This window comes from Chionomys nivalis, chromosome 5, assembly GCF_950005125.1.
Source record: "Chionomys nivalis chromosome 5, mChiNiv1.1, whole genome shotgun sequence".
Classification (NCBI taxonomy): domain Eukaryota; kingdom Metazoa; phylum Chordata; class Mammalia; order Rodentia; family Cricetidae; genus Chionomys; species Chionomys nivalis.
In genome coordinates, this window is record NC_080090.1 from 74,156,735 (window position 1) to 74,178,665 (window position 21,931).

Genomic DNA, 21,931 nt, shown 5'->3' on the forward strand with positions numbered 1-21,931 from the left:
TGATAGATATGGATCTATTTTCATTCTTCTACATGTTGCTATCCAGTTATGCCAGTACCATTTGTTGAATATGATTTCTTAGTTCTATTTTATATTTTTTGATTCTTTGTCAAAAATCAGGTAGGTGTGTTCATTAATATCTGGGTCTTTTATTGGTTTCACTAACCTGCCGGTCTATATTTATGCTGTTTTTAGTATTGTAGCTCTGTAGTAGAGTTTGAACCTGTTCTTTATAATGAAATCAGAGTCTTTTAGTAAAGACTTCAGATATGGCTGTGTTGTTTACTACAGTCTCATCTCTTTTCCTATTTCATAAACCACTTGCACTAGCCTATTGCCTTATTTGAAAACAGTAAACAAATAAGGCTCATAAAAGAGAAGAAAATGAATCTGCTTAGGTTCAGCTCTCATAGGTGTATACACAAATGTTACTTGAAAAACAGATGTAATATTAAGACCACACTTTAAAAAAGGAGCTTAGAAGCTAAAATTTAATGACATAATACACGGTTACCACAAAAATGCTCAATGATCCCTGAATGAAAAGAGTGAGAGGGACTGAGCTGTCTCTGAGGCACTCAGCATGTATTGAGTTCATAGTTATTGCTAGTAACGAAGATTTTTTTTCTTAAAAAAAAAGAAGAGAAAGAAAAATAGATGTAAAACAACTGAACCACAATTCTTTTACTAAAGATAAAAAACATAGCTGGGCAGTGATGACGTACACCTTTAATCCCAGCACTTGGGAGGCAGAGACATGTGGAACTTTTTTAGTTCGAGGCCAGCCTGGTCTACAAAAGCTAGTTCTAAAACAGGCTCCAATGTTACAGAGAAACCCTATCTCAAAAAAAGCAAACAAAAAACAAAACAATCAAATGAAAAAATAAAAAACATAAACAAAATATCAAAACAGAAATGGAATACAGATGATGGAGAAAGGAAAGTCATAGCCTCTTGAAAAAATGTATTTTAACACTGTCACCTTCAGTTACGCTAGATACCTTATGTAAGACAGTAAAGAAAAACACTCAAATTAAAAAAAAAACACTAATATTTGACATTTTCAAAAGTTAAAGAAACTTTACTCTTCAAGTAAATGTAAAACAATGGAAAGACGAAAAATGCACAGAAGAAAGTATTTGTAAAAACATGCATCTGGCAAAGATCTTGTACCAAACTTTATAATTTTTTTAACTCACTTGTAGGATGCACCTTGACTAAAAAGGAGTTAGAAATTTCAATATACACTTTATCAAAACTTGAATGTGTAATTCATTTGTTCACATTACATGTGAATGCACATACATGATGCATATAGACAAGCTCTGGAAAGCTAATGGATATCATTAGTCATTAGAAATATGCAGACTAACATCATAATGCCAAGCTATCACACAACTGTTCAAGTGGCTAAAGATAAAATTTTTTAATATCTGCTGTTGTTGGAAATTAGATCAACAAGATTTCTTATTTATTTTTGGTAAGAAAAGAAAGCTATGATCAATTGGTTTAATTAGTTTTGTAATAGTCGCCTGGTAAGAATAACAATGATTTTACTTACATCAATATTCTACTTCCAAGATATTTATCTTGCATGTATAATTCATCATATATAGATCATATACATGAAAATGTATATTCTACCTGGTAAAATATTACAGCTTTAGGCATGCTTCTCATTGAATGTCTTTATAAGTAATACTTTTAATGTGAAACATTATTAGGTATATGAAATCACTCATGCAAATATTTGGGACACACATTTAAAGATAACCTAGTATCTAGCTTAGCCTTTTTAAGGTGTGGTAAAATTTGGCTAAAAGGAAGGGAAATAATTTTAGAGACAAATGATCTGGGATTAGTGATAAGACTCAGAAATTAATAACACTTATTTCTCTTCCAGAAGACCTGAGTTTAATAACAAACACACGTTAAATGACTCATAACAGCCAGAAATAATTGCTCCAGAAGAATCAAATCTTCTCTTCATGTATTCATACTGTTTGCTGCATATTTCAACACAATTCAGCTTCAGTTAATTGGTCTGCATAAGAAGAATGAAAAAAATTCGGGATTCTAGTGTATATAGAAATGCATCTATCATATTTTCATGTGTTTGGAGGATATGTATAGTCTTCTGCCTGGTGATAATGATTTGTAGTTTCTTTCAAAAGAAAATTCTTTTCTACCAGATCTTGGCTCAATATCTATTAACATAGTGGCTGACAAATTATTGGGCATATACCTATTATTTTCGACAAGAATAAACATGGTTAATAATATTAGGAATTAGCTTATCCACAATAGAAACTTTGAATATATATATATATATATATTCATATTTCCATTACTTTTTTCCCAAAAATATTTTTAAAGATTTCAAATTTTCAACAGCATTTTCTTCATCATATTTGAAAAGTTTTCGTCTTCTGAAATGTTCTAAAGTAGGGAGACTACTTTTCTTTAATAAGCACAAAATTGGTACCAGCCTGTCCAATATAACAAAAGGATGCCCTGAAGGCAACAGTAACTGTTGATTCAGTTAATATACCATTAAGTAAAAGTGTTCAAGTTTACTTTTGCCTTCACTATTCTCCCTCCCACAGCTTCAATCACTTATTCTGTCTGTTTTAATATTCACTGTAACAGGCTATTAAATTGGATCCTTTTACTTAACTTTCATAAAGTTTTTTATAGGCCTATTTTACAGGTGAGAGTAATTAGTAATCGCCAGTCTCCAATCAGCAATTAGCTCCAATTAAGTCTTGCCAGATGCTCAGTCTTGCCTATGCTGGCTTCCTTCATGTACTTTCATTGCCAAAGCTGGATCACAAGTCAAGATAAAAATTTCAGAATCATTCATATCTCATCACTCTGATGTACAAACTTTTTGATTACACTGTACCTCCCATTTTCAAAGCTAATTGTGTACTGCGTGGGGTCTCAAACACATGCAGCTGTAGACCCGTCAGTATCCAGGTGCAAGAATTAGAGTATAAAGTATCTATTTCAGTTTGATGGGAACGACCCAGCAGAAAGAATTCAAAGTAAGGCAAAGGTCTAACCTTTCCTAATATAGCATGAAAATTGGAATCAATGAATATTGTCTGAGTTTCAAGTGAAAATAACCCAAAGTAAACAAATTGTTAACTTTTGTTATTGTGACAAAATATCCAGTCAAATCAACTTAAAAATAGGGAAAGACTGATTTGGCTCACTGTTTCAGAGTTTCAACTCATTGTGAAAGAGTCTCCTTAGTTTGGCGCTTTGTGAGTGATTACGTCATGGCAACAATGTAGAGTGGGGTAAAATATGTAAACATCATGGCAACCTGGAAACAGAGAGGATAGGAAGGAACATAATTCCCATTATCATGTTAAAGCACACATGCTGCTAAAATACAGTATGTCCTCCAACTAGGCCTGATGTCATAGACATTGCATCACTTCTCAATAGCAACTGAGCCTTCAATCAATGTGTAGGTTTTTTGGAGATCTTTACAAATTATAGCATTGCATAAGTGTAAAACACAGATTAATGCATGAAAGTAAATCATTACAATAAAATTAATATTAATATAATGAGATAGCAACTACTTTATTGCAATAGGGGTGAACACACTAGCTCAAAGGTGGAAGGCAAAGAGGAACAGATAAAAACAAAATAGGAACTCATTACACTTTAAGGCCACATGCAATTGTTTTACTTTGATTATTTTCAATATTTATTTGGTTAAGTCCACACAGAGAACCTACAGCTGAAATTGTCTAAATAGAATTATAAAAAACTAAAACAGATGTGAAGTGAGAATATTTGTAAATATTAAATGTTTGCTAAAATCTTTGACAACACTTCTGTGTTTAAAGCATGCAATCCATTCTTTTCCTTCAAAGGTGTAAGGTTAGGACAGTGAGTCATAGTCTTAGTTACTTATCTGTTGCTATGCCAAAAATACAGTGACAGAAATAACTGAAGAAAGAAATGATTCATTTTGGCTTATTATTCATGAGGGGTTCATAGAAGGATGGGCACCCAAGAGTAGCTGGCTGATGACAATTTCATTCACACAGGAAGCTGGCATAGAATAGGAAGGGGGTGGGTGAAGCTGATGACCTTGCCTTCCCTCATGACGGTTAGAGAATCTTTGGGAGTGGAGCCTTGAGTCACGAGGACATTTACTATTCAAGAATTTTTAGATTGTGTGTATGTGTGTGTGTAGAAAAATATACAACCCAATCTGAGAATGTAGCTAATTGATAAAGGAGTACTTCTCTAGTGTGTGAGGCCCTGAGTTCAATTCCCAGCATACACGTCCATACAAGGCATGATGCTTATGTCTCTAATTACCTTTATTGCCTCTGAATGTCCAGGTCATTTTCAACATTGTGTAATGGACCATTTTCCTTCTGTTGTGTTACCTTGTTTCTCTGTCACACATTGGTGAGTATGTTTTGGGGTCAATAGTTTGCCATAATATTTTTTAAGTATTTAAGTAGCTACAATAAAAATCACATGAAAATTATAATAAACAACCTTTTCAGTGTAGTTTCTCTATCACTGAATACATTCTATTTTATTAGTATAAAAATATTACATCCAATTCAATAAAATTTTTGTCATTATTACTAAATGAATATATTAGGGAAGTTTTAAATGTTTCCTCATAGTAGTTATTTCACTTTAAATATTATTTGTTTAGTGGTTTAGGTTTTATTATTTATTTTTATTTATATTTTATAGTGTTTAAAATAAGATGAAGCAAATTTATTATTTGTATATAATAGTGGCACTGATTTTTTGAGTTAATCTTGTAACCTCCCACATTACTGAAGGTTTTTTATTACCTATAGGAGTTCCCTGGTTGAATTTTGAAGATGATGTATGTATACTATCATATCATCTGAAAATAGCAGAAGTTTAACTTCTTCCTTTCAAATTTGTTTCCCCTTCATTTCCCTTTGTTGTCTTATTGGTCTAGCTAGGATCTCTAGTACTATACTGAATAGACACGGAGCAAGTGGACTTCCTTGTCTTATTCCTAATTTTAGTGAAATAACTGAGTTTCTCTTCATTAAATTTGATATTAGCTGTCAGCTTGCATTATGTTGCTTTTATTACATTTAGGTATGTTCCTTATATCCCCACTCTTTCTAAGACATTTATCATGGGAGAGTGTTGGATTTTGTCAATGGCTTTTTTAGCATCTAATGAGATAATGAGATGTTTTATTTTTCTTTTCAGCTTGTTTATATGGTGGATTACATTGACAGATTTTCTTATGTTGAACCATGTCTGCATCTCTGGCATGAAACCTACTTGGTCATGGTGGATGATTTTTAAAGTGTTCTTAAATTTAGATTGCCAGTCATTTATTGAGTAATTTTTACATCAATGTTCATGAGGAAGACTTGTCTGTGAATTTCTTTTTTTGTTACATCTTTGTGTGGTTTGGTTTCACAGTATCTGTAGTCTCATAAAAAGAATTTGACAATGTTCCATCTGTTTCTATTGTGTAGAGCAATTTGAGGAATACTGGTATTAGCTTTTCTTTCAAATTCTGATAGAATTCTGCACTGAAACCATCTGACCCTGGGCATTTTTGGTTGGGAGACTTTTAATGACTGCTTCTATTTCCCTAGTGATTACAGGTGTATTTTAATTGTTTATTTGGTCTTCACTTAATTTTGTAATGTGGTATGTATTAAGAAAACTGTCAATTTCTTGCACTAAGATGAACAATTAATAAATGGACCTCCTAAAACTGAAAATTGGCCAGGTGTTGGTGACACATGCCTCTAATCCATTACTTGGAGAGACAGATGCATGCAGATCTCTGTCAGCTTGAGGCCAGCCTGGTCTACAGAGCAAGTTCTAAGATATGCTCCAAAGCCAAAGAGAAACACTGTTTCAAAAAAAAAATACTGAAAAGTGTCTGTAAGGCAAAGGGAACTTTTAATAAGACAATGGCAGGGTACAGAATGAGAAAGTATCTTCCCCAACATCACATATGACAGAGGGCTAATCCCCTAAACATATAAAGAACTCAAAAAACTAGACATCAAAATACCAAATAATCCAATTAAAAATGGGGCACATATCTAAACAGAGAATTCTCAACAAGAGATCAAAATATACTTAAAGAATTTTAAACATCTTTTATCCTTAGGGAAATGCAAATCAAAATGACTCCGAGTTACTGTCTTATACCTATCAGAATAGCTAACATCAAAATACTGATGTCATCTTTTTTTGGAGAGGTGGTGGAATAAGGGGAAACTCCATTAAAGGTAGCAGTGCAAACTTGTACATATATTTTGGAAATCAATATGGCAGTTTCTCATAAAATTAAAAAAAAATTAAAAAGCATATAAAATGCAGGCCTACAATGGTATGTCTCCATCGAATTCCTCCCGTCAGGGTTCTGGAAGCTGCAGAGGGGATTGGGGAAAATTGTAGGGATCAGTGCAGATGGAGGACACCAAGGGAACAAAGCCTTCTAAATGTAACAGGACTGATGCAGACTGTGGCAGCATGCACAGGCCTGTGCAGGTCTAAAGGAAATGGAATCTCTGGGCCAAAAGGGGAAAATGACACATGACAGGATCCCTATCCAAGAAGTTATATTCAACAGATAATCACTCGCAAAGGAACCCTTATATTTCTCCAATACAGTCTTATTGGGTACACAAACTGTTGTGAAAATTGAATACCATACCCAGCACTATACGGTCAAAATCAAACCGAGGGGCATTTTGGAGATTCTGTGTCTCATAAAAGCCTTTCTTTTTCTTTGTTTCTTTCATTCTTTCCTTCTTCCTTCTTTCTTTCTTTGTTTAATATTACAGCTCTTTTGTGCATATATTCTGGTTACCAGATTTATATTTTATGGAATTTATGTGTAGGGCAAAGTCTGTGTCTGCAACTGTGTGTGCATCTTGCTCTTTTTCTTTGTTTCTTTATTCTGTTTGCTTTCTCCTTTTGTTTTTTTATTATAGTGTATTATATTTATTTTAGTTGCCTGTTTGTTTTAACCTATTCATTTTTTAGTTTTATTACATTATGTTTATTTTATATGTCTGTTTTTCATATAACAAGGAAGAGAAAGAATATGTGAATTTCATGAATGGGGAAATGAAAGAGATCTAGAAGGATTTGGGTGAAGAAAAACTATGATCAGAATATATTTCATAAAAAATTATCAATTTTCAATACAAAGAATTTATAAAAAATAAAAATAAAATGCACTTAGAATGTCATATCAGTGCAATACCACAGAGCCCCAGCCCCCTACAGTCTGGGATAAGTGGCGTCACTCACTGGGTGGGTAGGAATAGTCATAGCTGGGTTTTGTTTGGAAGTCAGAATGAGATCCAGCTTCTGCTTTCTCTAGTAATACTTTACATATTATTTCTATTGTCATTGTCAGTAATTTTACTGTATAAATTAAAATATATTAAAAAATTTACAGTTTTTAAAATGTTTATAATAAAGACATTCTCACAAAATCAGTTTTAGCACATTCCCATGATTCCCATGTTTAAACTCTGACTAAATCCAATTCTCTCAATTGCTTCCTAACCAAGAATATTTTACCACTTCTTATAGATACTGATTTTTCTTTCAACTTTTTAGGGAAAATGCTCTTATATCAATAAAATTTGTGAATGAGATGTTTATTAAAGATTCAAACAAACTTTCAAATAAAGTCAAACCTGTTTATTGATGTCCTCTCTTAATGTAAATAATAGATTCAGTTCACAGACAAATAATAATTCGTCATTTATAATTGTTATTTGTGGATGAAATTATTCATGAAGAAAGTGATAATATAATTGTGACAAGCTGATTCCCAAATGGGAGCACCATATCACTGGGAAATGTACTTGAATTACAGCATTTTGTTCTGCTAGATGTGGGAACCAGTTTCCTCTGTTTCTATCAGTAAACTTGAGAAGCATGAACACATTTACATTGAGATTGTTTATTGAAGTCTATGCAAAATTATACAGGGATCAAGAATATTGTACCATAATCTAATCTAAAATAATGTAAACCGAATTGCTTTGACATGATTCCTCAAATATATAGAATAATGCTATATCCTCATCAGTGACCCACTAAATTTACTAAGACATTTCCTATAATTTCTGTTTCACACATTGTTGGGACATGTTCTAATTTTAAAAGAAAATGTTACAGTAAGTTATAAAATTTTCTTCAGAGAAAACCGAGACAGAGAAAGCTGAAAAAAAAAATGAGGGTAGTTTCTGAGAAGAATGAGTTCATCTCTAGGAAGGGAAGGGCATTCCTGTCAATAGTAGATTTGTTATGAGACAATCAAGCGACAGGAGCTCAGCATGTATAACAAAGCAAAGCACAAAGCACACAGTCTCCACACAACAGGAAAGGGGGGTTTTATGGAAATGGCCATGTTTGTCCAGGGGACTTTAGTTCCTAACTTTGAGAACAAGGAGTAAGTAGAGTGACATATTTACAATATTCAGTAACAAGTAAAGCAAAAGATGGCAGCCTGTGATTTTATCCAGTTAGCACACATTCAAAGCAGAAGAAAAGACAGTCTCAGATACGCAAAACAAAATAAGATAAAATAAAAACTAACCAGAGAATACAACAGCAAAAAAATAGGACATTTATTATTAAAAGAACAACTTTTCAGTAAATTTGAAATAAATATTCAAAAAAGTCATTGAGCAGAAAATTGAATCAAGAATTCAAATACAAATTTAAATTATGATAAAGAAAAACAAAGAAAATAAAAATGTCTTTCATTAATTGATCTGAAAATAATACTGTAAATAAGCAGCCATAGTTTATTATATAATGCTGGCATTTAGGGATAATATTAATAATAGACATTTTCTTCAGAAATAATAGGATTCTAAGTATCCTGCACCATATTTGAAGCAATATCATGTTACTTTAAAGTACGCTTAAATTAGTTAAAATGCGTACTACACACTCTGGGGAAGGTCCAGATAAAGCAATAACAATAACTGCAGAGTGGATGTAGCAATAGAGCAGATGAAGAACAGAAAACTTAATTAAATTAGGGTAAGGCAAAGATATCAGGACAGAGAAAAAAACAAAAGCAACAGAAAGAATATAGAGTGTCTACTTAGAGAAATAATTACCAAATTACTGTAAGAAATGCATCACACGTTTAAGTTTGAATTATATGACTATTTCACATGTAATGGGATTACCAAAATATATATCAATGCATTTAGCAATATGTTACCTTTAAAAAACACTTTAAATATAAAGGTTCAGATATTTAAAATTCAAAGGCATCAAGAGACATAAATTGCATGAATTTAGTTAAAAGAGAGTCTTCTGTGTTAAGGCAGACACAAGACTTCAGAATGCAGAATGTTGAGGGAAGAAAAGGAAGGGAAATAAAGAATTTAAAAGAGGTAAACCGGGAGCCCAGGTAGTTTGGATGCTTACCTTAATAGACCTGGATGGAGGTGGGTGGTCCTTGGACCTCCCACAGGGCAGGGAAACCTGCTTGCTCTTTGGGCTGAGGAGGGAGGAAGACTTGATTGGGGGAGGGGGGGAATGGAAGGTGGTGGCGGGGAAGAGGCAGAAATCTTTAATAATTAAATAAATTAATTAATAAAAAAATAAAAAAAATAAAAAAGAAGAGGTAAACTGTAGGCAGAGGCTGTTTATTTGTTTCCCAGCCATCCAGACCTGAAATAATCACACAGAAACTATAATAATTAAAGCATTGCTTGGTCTATTAGCTTATACATATATATCTTATATCTTAAATTAACCCATCTCTATTATTCTGTGCATCATCACGAGGTTGTAGCCTACCAGCATACACATTTCTCCTTGGCAGTGATGTGGCATCTCTCCAACTCCACCTTTTTTCTCCCAGTATTCCATTTAATTTTTCTGCCTAGATCTATTCTACCATGCCACAGACCCAAAGAAGCTTCTTTATTTAGTAAAGGTATTAATACATATTCACAGCATATGGAGCGGAGTCCCACATAAGTAAGTTTTAGAGTATACAAACAGACAGACAGACAGACACACACACACACACACACACACATGCACACTCGTTCTCCTCAAAATATGTCAGTTGAAACTGAAAAGGTATGGTGACACATGCCTGTAATCAGTCTTCTTGGGAGTCTGAGGCAAGCATTGAATTCTTAATCAGCCATGGCTACAATGCAAGTCTGAAACCTACATGGATGACAAAGTGAGACACAATTTTCAAGTATCAAAGCCAACCAAACAAGCAACTAATATCACACAACTTTTAAATATTGGTGGAAATAGAAAGAAAATTTCATCAGATATCATAATCAAAGGAAATCACGGCAGGAACTCAATCAAACAATGCAGGAACCTGGAGGAAGGAACCGGCACAGAGGACATTAAGGAGTGCTGTTTATTCAGCCAAGACCACCAGCCCAGGAATGACACCCACACTCAATGGGCTGAGTGCTTTCATAAAAATCACAAATTTAAGAAAATGTCCTAAATGGCTTGCCTGCAGCTGGGTCTTATAGAGACAACTTCTCTATCAAGGTTATTTTCCCCCAATGACTCCAGTTTGTGTCAAGTTGACATAATAATAGCTAGCACATTCTACTTGTTAACTCATTCTATAATGATAGTATTATCTTATTATGAAGGCAGATAGAATTGTGTTAGAGGAAAACTAGTGGTTAATATCTCATAAACATGGATTCAAAACATCTGCCTAAATTGTTAAGTGACTCTATCAGTGTATAGAATGAGTCCACATCAAGTTAGATAGTGGTCTGTGTAAAATGTTGCTTCATAATTTAACACCAAGTCTAATGTACCACTGATAAGCATGCTAAAGGAACATAATCATCGGTTATCAATTACTAGGAAAAAAACTAACACCCAATCATAGAATGCAAGCATAAACATTTGAAACACTAGGCAATAATCAATAACCAGCACAGTATTTAAGAACAGTATTAACCTACAGACAAAGTTATCATAGACAAGGTTATATAGATATGGTGAGTAGTCAGTAGAAGAAAACAATGATGTAGTATCGTCTGTCCACTTACAGGCTTCGACTATAGTAGGCTGTCATCTGGCAGAAAATACTTGCTCTATGGAAAGCCTTTGATTATTTCATCAAACACTGTGGCAATATTTAAACATCTTTCTGGAAAGAAATGAACAAAACAAGCAAAACTTTACCTAGACACAAACATAATTTTTATTAAAATTGTTATGAAGTATATAATTTTTCATTAAAAGTATGTTATGAATCTTAATGGTTTCTAAAAAGTAAGAAGGAGGTGGCCATAAAAATGGATAAGTTTTAAAAATTGATTTTAAAAGAGAGACATCTAGCTGAAAATTGGTAAGTTGGATTTTAGAAAATTAACAACTCACAGTATACAAAAAACCCTAATGGCAAAAAACAAAAACACAAAATCATAGAAAAAAATTTCAAACAAGTATATTGAAAATAAGCACAAAAACATTACCAAAGAAGATCACACTGATATCTTTAGGGATTGGTGATGGTATACCCGTACAATGAAATGTTCATTAGTAGCAAAGCTGAATAGACCTAACAAAAAGACATGTATGAATTGTATATGTGTGTTGGTAAAGGAGCAACTCTGGCTTTAAAAAGATAAATAATATATTATTTATCTTACAAACATTTCTGAACTGTAAATATGTAACATTGAAAATAGATTATGCCTCAGTAGTTCCTGGAGCTTAGTGAAGAGAATATTTGCAGGTAAAGAATGAGTAACATTTTATGGACGCCAACTATATGCTGTGGTAATAATGGACACATAATATGTACATATCAAAACCCCCAAACAGTGGAGCACAAAGATTGAAGATCAATATATAAAATATTTAAAAGCATTTAGAGTACTGAAGGTACTTGGAACAAATGCAAGCATTGACAAGAAAGTGTAGGTGGTTATAAAGAGCTGACCTTAGTAACCTCAGAAGTACGTATATTCTTTAAAATTTAGAGAAAGTCCACAAGTGCACAGAAGTATTGCACTTCACTTGATAGTGTTGTTTACTGTAGAAGTGTTAGCTAACAATTCTGATGCTGTTAAACATAAATCCAACAATAAAGAAAATGAATGGTAAGTGGTGGAAAGTGGGTTTCCTTTGTGTGTGAGAGAGTTTGCAGCTATGGAAGTGAGAGAGATAAAACATCTGTTGTAAGAGATTACTTAAAAGAATAAGTAAACTCACATTTAACTTTGCTTTACTTTGTCATATTAGAAGTGCTTTGTGTAGTAATACTATAATACCAATAAGCATTCTAGTAAAAATATTTTGGCTTCTATAGTCATACTCCAGTAGAAGGAAAAATGATACCTTGTAGAAATGGATGATTATAGTACTGAACTAGAATTATGTACAAATGTGTGGAACACTGTATACCAAATGAACAAGTAATAAGAAAAATACTAATGGAGGGTCAGGAAGTCAAATAAATGAGCAAGAAATAAATGGCCAGTTTAGGCAATCACTGGTTAAAGTAGAATTAGCTTATAGCCCACACTATAAATAAATATCCATGAATCCATGCTGGTGTGAATAAATTATTGCTAGCTAAATAACTGTGTAAGAAGTTATAAATTCATTCAAAGCAATTTTGAATTATGTATTATTGCTTACGCACCTCCTTGAACGTGCTGTTGCATAATCTCTTACTTCTTGTGTGTGAGGTGTTCAAACAGTCCCTTCAAAATATGAATTATATAAACAAGAAAAAAATAGAAGACAGAGGAACTCTGTGAAGGAAAACCTGACAAGAATCTCTTCTGTAAGGTGATCAAGCTTAACATCAACAATGGGAAGTCACTAAAATACCTACAAAATGCCTGTCATGTTCTCTTCAGAACTGTCATATCCATAAACAACAAGGAAAAGCTGAGAAACTGTCACAGCTGAGAGAAGTCTAAGGAGACAGTACAAATTTAATATGACATCTGATGGGGATTCAGGAATGGAGATGGGCATTTGGCTAATATTAAAGAGTTTTTAAAAAACAGCATAATGTATGACACTTTAATTTTAAAAAAAATGTGCAAATGAATCTCTACTAATTGTATCAAATGAACTGCATGGCTATATAGAATGACTAAGACCATCTTGGTGCAGGACATTTTATAACATTCTGGGCTGCTTAAATTGTTTTAAGTTTTTAGAAAATGCTTAGATCTTTCTAAACTATGGTTGTTCCCAAGAAAGAAAACTACATGCTGAAAACCTATACCAAATTTAAAGTTTCTCTTTAATAGTATTCCATACTAAATTTCAAAGCTCCATCAAACCAATATTTCATCACAACAAGGACATTTTTTCTCATTATCTTTTAATTTTTCTTTGCAGAAATATAGCTAAGAATGGGGGTTAATGGCTACTTGAACAGTACAAACATGCAGAATAAATGATAAATACATTGTCTTCTTCTTTTTTTCTTTCTTTATTTATTTATTAAAGATTTCTGCCTTCTCCCTGCCACCACCTCCCATTTCCCTCCCCCTCCCCCATCAAGTTCCCCTCCCTCATCATCCCTAAGAGTAATCTGGGTTCCCTGCCCTGTGGGAAGTCCAAGGACCACCCACCTCCATCCAGGTCTAGTAAGGTGAGCATCCAAACTGCCTAGGCTCCCACAAAGCCAGTACGTGCAGTAGGATCAAAAACCCATTGCCATTGTTCTTGAGTTCTCAGTAGTCCTCATTGTCCATTATGTTCAGCAAGTCCGGTTTTATCCCATGCTTTTTCAGACCCAGGCCAGCTGGCCTTGGTGAGTTCCTGATAGAACATCCCCATTGTCTCAGTGTGTGGGTGCACCCCTCGCGGTCCTGAGTTCCTTGCTCGTGCTCTGTCTCCTGCTCTTGATTTGGACCTTGAGATTTCAGTCCGGTGCTCCAATGTGGGTCTTTGTCTCTGTCTCCTTTCATCGCCTAAATGTCTTCTATACTACACTGTTCCACATGTGCTGAGTTGTTGTAAAAAATGTTATCTTAACTCATTATAATAAAATGTTCACACTGTGAACATATTGTGGCTAAAAGGACATACTTTATATCATATATAGAACATGCATTAGTAAAATTACTATTGATACATGTATGAAAGCATCTCAAATGATTGAAAATATGATGGCCATATCATCTTTCCTTTGGGTCTCACCAGAGGGATTTTAAGTTAGTTCATCCCAGAAGTACCCCCTCTGCCATATCTGATGTAGTGCTGGTGACAATAGTCCAGTTGTGAAATTAATCCAGATGTTCAGCAATGGATGAATGGGGAAGAAAATTTGGTAGAAGTATTATTAGAGAGCTGGAAGCAAAAGGTACATTTTTTTTTGTTATTTGCAACAAAATATCTCAAACTGGAGAACACTACCTACCCTATATGCAATAACTAGGCACAGGCAACCCCACATATTTTCGTGTGGAATCAGAACTCAAAATTTATAGAAGCAAATTTGCAAACAGGGGCTGAGACAAATGGGAGGAGTATTTGAGTCAGGTGTCAGATACAAAAGTGTCAAGAAGGGGAGTTTTGTTTGTAATGCAAATCTACTTAATAGCACAGTGAATATTGAATTACTAAAGGGTTTGATCCAAAACATTTGCAGGCATTGATATATTGGCTGTTTTAAGATATTTAATCACATTTTATTCATAAACCATAATATCAATCTTTGGTTCAAATAAAATATATAATAAGAAGTTATTAATGTAGAATAATTATATATTATTCTATATTACATATACATATAATTACATATACATATAATAATGTAGAATTGATGTTAAAACATTGAATAAAAATGCTGAGATGCGCCCTTTGTCCCTGGCTCATTGGGGCATCCAGGAGTTCCTGTGTAGGTGCCGAGTAGTTTCATCAGGACGGGTGAGTGTGTGCTATCCTGGGGCGGACGGTCCCGGTAGAGAGCACAAACGCCCCTCCCCCAGCTCCTGCTGCAGGGCTTTCTCTCCTACACACCCGCCCCCACCCCCACCCCCAAGCCTGCCTTGTCTGCAAGGTCCTTAGCTGTGGAACAGTTTCCTGCCCTTTCACTAAGGCTACCAGCCCAGACCAGTGAGTGCCTGACTAGAGGGCAGGCCTCAAGGTCCCCACCAGGGGAAGCAGGCCCCTGCTGCTGGGGTTGCAGTCTCTGCTTGTGATCTCCTGGACCTGCTCTCCCTGCCCCCTATTTCCCTTGGTCCCGGGCTCATTGGGGCCACCAGGAATCCCTGCATAGGTGCTGAGAAGTCCCATCTGGATGGGTGAGTGTGTGCTATCCTGGGGCGCACTGTCCCGGTAGAGAGCACAAACGCCCCCCCCCCCCAGCTCCTGCTGCAAGGCTTTCTTTCCTACACACCCGCCCCCCACCCCCACCCCCAAGCCTGCCTTGTCTGCAAGGTCCTTAGCTGTGGAACAGTTTCCTGCCCTTTCACTAAGGCTACCAGCCCAGAGCAGTGAGTGCCTGACTAGAGGGCAGGCCTCAAGGTCCCCGCCAGGGAAAGCGGGCCCCTGCTGCTGGGGCTGCAGTCTCTGCTGTGATCTCCTGGACCTGCTCTGCCTGCACCCTACTTCCCTTTGTCCCTGGCTCATTGTGGCATCCAGGAGTTCCTGTGTAGGTGCCGAGAAGTTTCATCGGGACGGGTGAGTGTGTACTATCCTGGGGCGGACGGTCCCGGTAGAGAGCACAAACGCCCCTACACTAAGGCTACCCAACCAGAGCAGTGAGTGCCTGCCTAGCGGGCAGGCCTCAGCAACCCCCGAAAGGGAGTGCAGGCACCTCCAGCTTGTACTGCAGTGTCGCCTGTGTTCTACTCGACCCCGCCCGACCCCTTGCATTCGGCCTTCTTTACGCGGGTCATTGGAATACCACGCATCCATGTTTTGGTGTTGAGGAGTTCATCTGGAAGGGAACGGTTCCTGCCCCTACACTGAGGAGATACACCTAGAGAGTTAGTCACAGCAAAGACTGGTCCAAGACATCAGGCCTCTCCTGGCTCCATTTGAAGGAAAAGATGGGCAGGCGCCAATGCAAGAATTCCCCCAACAACTTGAAAGGCAACGTGACATCACCAGGATCCAGGAATACCGAAATGAGAAGTGTACACCCTAATCCAGAAGAATTAGAAGAATTCGACTCAAAAGTGAATTTTATGAAAATAATAGAGGACCTTAAACAGGAGGTGAAAAACTGCCACAACCAATTAGAGATTACAAACAAAAAGGTAGAGGAAATGAATAAATCTCTCAAAGATACCCAAGAAAACCAAGAGAAACAAGAAAAAGTAATCAAACAGGTAAGGGAAACGGTTCAAGACTTGAAGAATGAAGTGGAAGTAATAAAGAAAACACAAACCGAGGGAAGGATGGAGATGGAAAATTTGAATAAACGAACAGGAACTACAGAGACAAGTACCACCAACAGATTACAAGAGATAGAAGAAAGAATCTCAGACACTGAAGATACCATAGAGAAAATAAACACTCTCATCAAAGAAAACAGCATAACCAACAAATTCTCATCACAAAACATTCAGGAAATCTGGGACACAATAAAAAGACCAAACCTAAGAATAATAGGGATAGAAGAAGGAGAAGAAGTACAGCTCAATGGTCCAGAAAATATATTTAATAAAATTATAGAAGAAAACTTTCCCAACCTTAAGAAAGATATTCCTTTGAAGGTCCAAGAAGCATACAGAACACCAAATCGACTGGATCAAAAAAAAACATCTCCTCGTCATATAATAATCAAAACACAAAACATACAGAATAAAGAAAGAATATTAAGAGCTGCAAAGGAAAAAGGTCAAGTTACCTATAAAGGTAAACCTATCAGACTTACACCTGATTTCTCTATGGAAACCATGAAAGCCAGAAGGTCCTGGATAGATATACTGCAGAAACTACGAGACCATGGATGCAAGCCCAGACTACTATACCCAGCCAAGCTTTCATTCACTATAAATGGAGAAAACAAAATTTTCCAGGATAAAAACAAATTTAAACAATACGTAGCCACAAATCCAGCCCTTCAGAAAGTAATTGAAGGAAAATCACAAACCAAGGAGTCCAACAATGCCCACAATAACTCAGACATCTAATGACCCTTCACCAGCACAACTTGAAGAAGGGAAACACACAAACTCTACTACCAAAAGAAGGAAAGAAAGAAAGAAAGGAAAAATGACCGGAGTTAACAACCACTGGTCATTAATATCACTTAATATCAATGGACTCAACTCACCTATAAAGAGGCACAGGCTAAGAGATTGGATACGAAAACAGGATCCAACATTCTGTTGCTTACAAGAAACACACCTCAACCACAAAGACAGACATCTACTCAAAGTAAAGGGCTGGGAAAAGGTTTATCAAGCAAATGGACCTAAGAAACAAGCAGGTGTGGCCATACTAATTTCTAAGAAAGTTGACTTCAAACTAAAATCAATCAAAAGAGATGGAGATGGACATTTTTTACTCATAACAGGAACAATTCACCAGGATGAAGTCTCAATCCTGAATATCTATGCCCCTAATATAAAAGCACCCACTTATGTAAAAGAAACGTTACTAAAACTCAAGGCAGTCATCAAACCACACACACTAATAGTAGGAGATTTCAACACTCCTCTCTCACCAATGGACAGGTCAATCAGACAGAAACCTAACAGAGAAATAAGAGGATTAAGGGAGGTAATGAATCAAATGGACTTAACAGACATCTATAGAACATTCCACTCAAATAAGAAAGAATATACCTTCTTCTCTGCAGCTCATGGAACCTTCTCGAAAATAGACCACATACTCGGTAACAAAGCAAACTTACACAGTTACAAAAAAATATCGGTAACCACCTGTGTCTTATCAGATCACCATGGATTAAAGTTAGAATTCAACAACAATGCTATCCCCAGAAAGCCTATGAACTCATGGAAATTGGACAGTCAACTACTGAACCACACCTGGATCAAGGAAGAAATAAAGAAAGAAATTAAAGTCTTTCTTGAATTCAATGAAAACGAAGACTCAACATACTCAAACCTATGGGACACTATGAAAGCAGTGCTAAGAGGAAAGTTCATAGCATTAAGTGCCCACATAAAGAAAACGGAGAAAGCACACATTGGAGACCTAATAGCCCACCTTAAAGCTTTAGAAAGAAAAGAAGCAGACTCACCTAGGAGAAGTAGAAGACTGGAAATAATCAAATTGAGGGCTGAAATCAACAAAATAGAAACACAGAAAACAATCCAAAGAATCAATGAAACAAAAAGCTGGTTCTTGGAGAAAATCAATAAGATTGATAAACCCCTATCCAAACTAATCAAACGGCGGAGAGAGAATACGCAAATTAACAAAATCAGAAACGAAAAGGGAGACATAACCACAGACACAGACGAAATTCAGAGAATCATTAGATCTTACTACAAAAACCTGTATGCCACAAAATTGGAAAATGTAAAAGAAATGGACACTTTTTTAGATATGTACCATATACCAAAGTTAAACCAGGACCAGGTGAACAATCTAAATAGACCTGTTAGTCGCGAAGAATTAGAAGTTGTTATAAAAAACCTTCCCACCAAAAAAAGCCCAGGTCCAGACGGCTTTAATGCAGAATTCTACCAGAACTTCCAAGAAGACCTAATACCTATACTCCTTAATGTATTTCACAATATTGAAACAGAGAAGTCATTGCCAAATTCCTTTTATGAAGCTGAAGTTACTCTGATACCAAAACCACACAAAGACACAACCAAGAAAGAGAACTACAGGCCAATCTCACTCATGAACATCGACGCAAAAATACTCAATAAAATACTGGCAAACCGAATCCAAGAACACATTAGAAAAATTATCCATTATGATCAAGTAGGCTTCATCCCAGAGATGCAGGGCTGGTTCAACATACGAAAATCTATCAATGTAATCCATCATATAAATAATCTGAAAGAAAAAAACCATATGATCATTTCATTAGATGCGGAAAAAGCATTTGACAAAATTCAACATCCCTTTATGATAAAGGTCTTAGAGAGATTAGGAATACAAGGGTCGTTCCTAAATATAATAAAAGCAATTTATAGCAAGCCGTCAGCTAACATCAAATTAAATGGAGAGAAACTCAAAGCTATTCCACTAAAATCAGGAACACGACAAGGTTGTCCACTCTCTCCATACCGCTTTAATATAGTGCTTGAAATTCTAGCAACAGCAATAAGACAACATAAGGGGATCAAAGGGATTCAAATCGGAAAGGAAGAAGTTAAACTTTCATTATTTGCAGACGATATGATAGTGTACATAAGCGACCCCAAAAACTCCAGCAAAGAACTCCTTCAGCTGATAAACACCTTTAGTAGCGTTGCAGGATACAAGATCAATTCCAAAAAATCAGTTGCCCTCCTATACACAAAGGATAAGGAAGCAGAGATGGAAATCAGAGAAGCATCACCCTTCACGATAGCCACAAATAGCATAAAATATCTTGGGGTAACCCTAACCAAGGAAGTAAAGGATCTATTTGACAAGAACTTTAAGTCAATGAAGAAAGAAATTGAGGAGGATACCAGAAAATGGAAGGATCTCCCTTGCTCTTGGATAGGGAGGATCAACATAGTAAAAATGGCAATTCTACCAAGGGCAATTTATAGATTCAATGCAATCCCCATTAAAATCCCATCAAAATTCTTCACAGATCTTGAGAGGACAATAATCAACTTTATATGGAGAAACAAAAAACCCAGGATAGCCAAAACAATCTTATATAATAAAGGATCGTCTGGAGGCATTACCATCCCTGACCTCAAACTCTATTACAGAGCCTCAGTATTGAAAACAGCTTGGTATTGGTATAAAAACAGAGAAGTTGATCAATGGAACCGAGTAGAAGACCCTGATTTCAACCCACAAACTTATGAACACCTAATTTTTGATAAAGGAGCTAAAAGTATTCAATGGAAAAAAGAGAGCATCTTCAACAAATGGTGCTGGCAGAACTGGTTGTCAACGTGTAGAAGAATGAAAATAGATCCATATCTATCACCATGCACAAAACTCAAGTCCAAATGGATTAAAGACCTCAATATTAGTCTGAACACACTGAACCTGTTAGAAGAAAAAGTTGGAAGTACTCTACAACATATGGGTACAGGAGATCACTTCCTACGTTTATCCCCAGCAGCACAGACATTAAGGGCAACATTGAATAAATGGGACCTCCTGAAACTGAGTAGCTTCTGTAAAGCAAAGGACACTGTCACTAAGACAAAAAGGCAACCCACTGACTGGGAGAAGATCTTCACCAACCCTGCAACAGACAAAGGTCTGATCACCAAAATATATAAAGAACTCAAGAAACTAAACTTTAAAATGCTAATGAACCCAATAAAAAAATGGGGCACTGATCTGAACAGAGAATTCTCAACAGAAGAAATTCAAATGGCCAAAAGACACCTAAGGTCATGCTCAACCTCCTTAGCGATAAGGGAAATGCAAATTAAAACAACTTTGAGATACCATCTTACACCTGTCAGAATGGCTAAAATCAAGAACACCAATGATAGCCTTTGCTGGAGAGGTTGTGGAGAACGAGGCACACTCATTCATTGCTGGTGGGAATGCAAACTTGTGCAACCACTTTGGAAATCAGTGTGGCGATTTCTCAGGAAATTTGGGATCAACCTACCCCAAGATCCAGTAATACCACTATTGGGAATATACCCAAGAGATGCCACATCAAATGACAAAAGTATCTGTTCAACTATGTTCATAGCAGCATTGTTTGTAATAGCCAAAACCTGGAAACAACCTAGATGCCCTTCAATGGAGGAATGGATAAAGAAAGTGTGGAATATATACATATTAGAGTACTACTCAGCAGTAAAAAACAATGACTTCTCGAATTTTGCGTGCAAATGGATGGAAATAGAAAACACTATCCTGAGTGAGGTATCCCAGACCCAAAAAGAGGAACATGGGATGTACTCACTCATAATCGGTTTCTAGCCATAAATAAAAGACATTAAGCATATAATGTGTGATCCTATAGAAGTTAAATAAGAAAGTGAACCCAAAGAAAATCATATAGTCATCCGCATGGAGAGGGGGAAGTAGACAAGATTGCAGGGCAAAAACTGGGAACTTGCGGGTGAGGTGGCATGGGGCAAAGGGGAAATGGGATGAGAAATATGAGAAGGGGAGGATGGGAGGAGCTCGGGGGATTGGGATGGTTGGGATATAGGAAGGATGGATACGGGAGCAGCGAAGTATATATCCTATCTAAGGGAGCCATCTTAGGGCTGGCAAGAGACTTGACTCTAGAGGGGTTCGCAGGTGTCCAGGAATATGTCCCCAGCTGGTACCTTGGGCAACTAAGGAGAGGGAACCTGAAATGACCCTATCCTATACTGATGAATTTCTTGCATATCACCTTAGAACCTTCATCTGGCGATGGATCGAGGTAGAGACAGATTCTCAATTTGGAGCAACGGTCTGAGCTCTTAAGGTCCAAATGAGGAGCAGAAGGAGGGAGAACAAGAGCAAAAAATCAGGACCACGAGGGATGCACCCACCCACTGTGACAGTGGAACTGATTTATTAGGAGCCCACCAAGGCCAGCTGGTCTGGGACTGAATAAGCATGGGTTGATTCCGGACTCTCTGAGCATGGCGGTCAATGAAGACTGATGAGAAGCCAAGGACAATGGCACTAGGTTTCAATCCTAATACATGAACTGGCTTTGTGGGAGCTTAGCCTGTTTAGAAGCTCACCTTCCTGGACGTAGATAGAAGACCTTCGTCTTCCCGCAGGGCAGAGAATTTGGACTGCTCTTCAGTATCGAGAGGGAGGGGGAATGGTGTGGGGGGAGGAG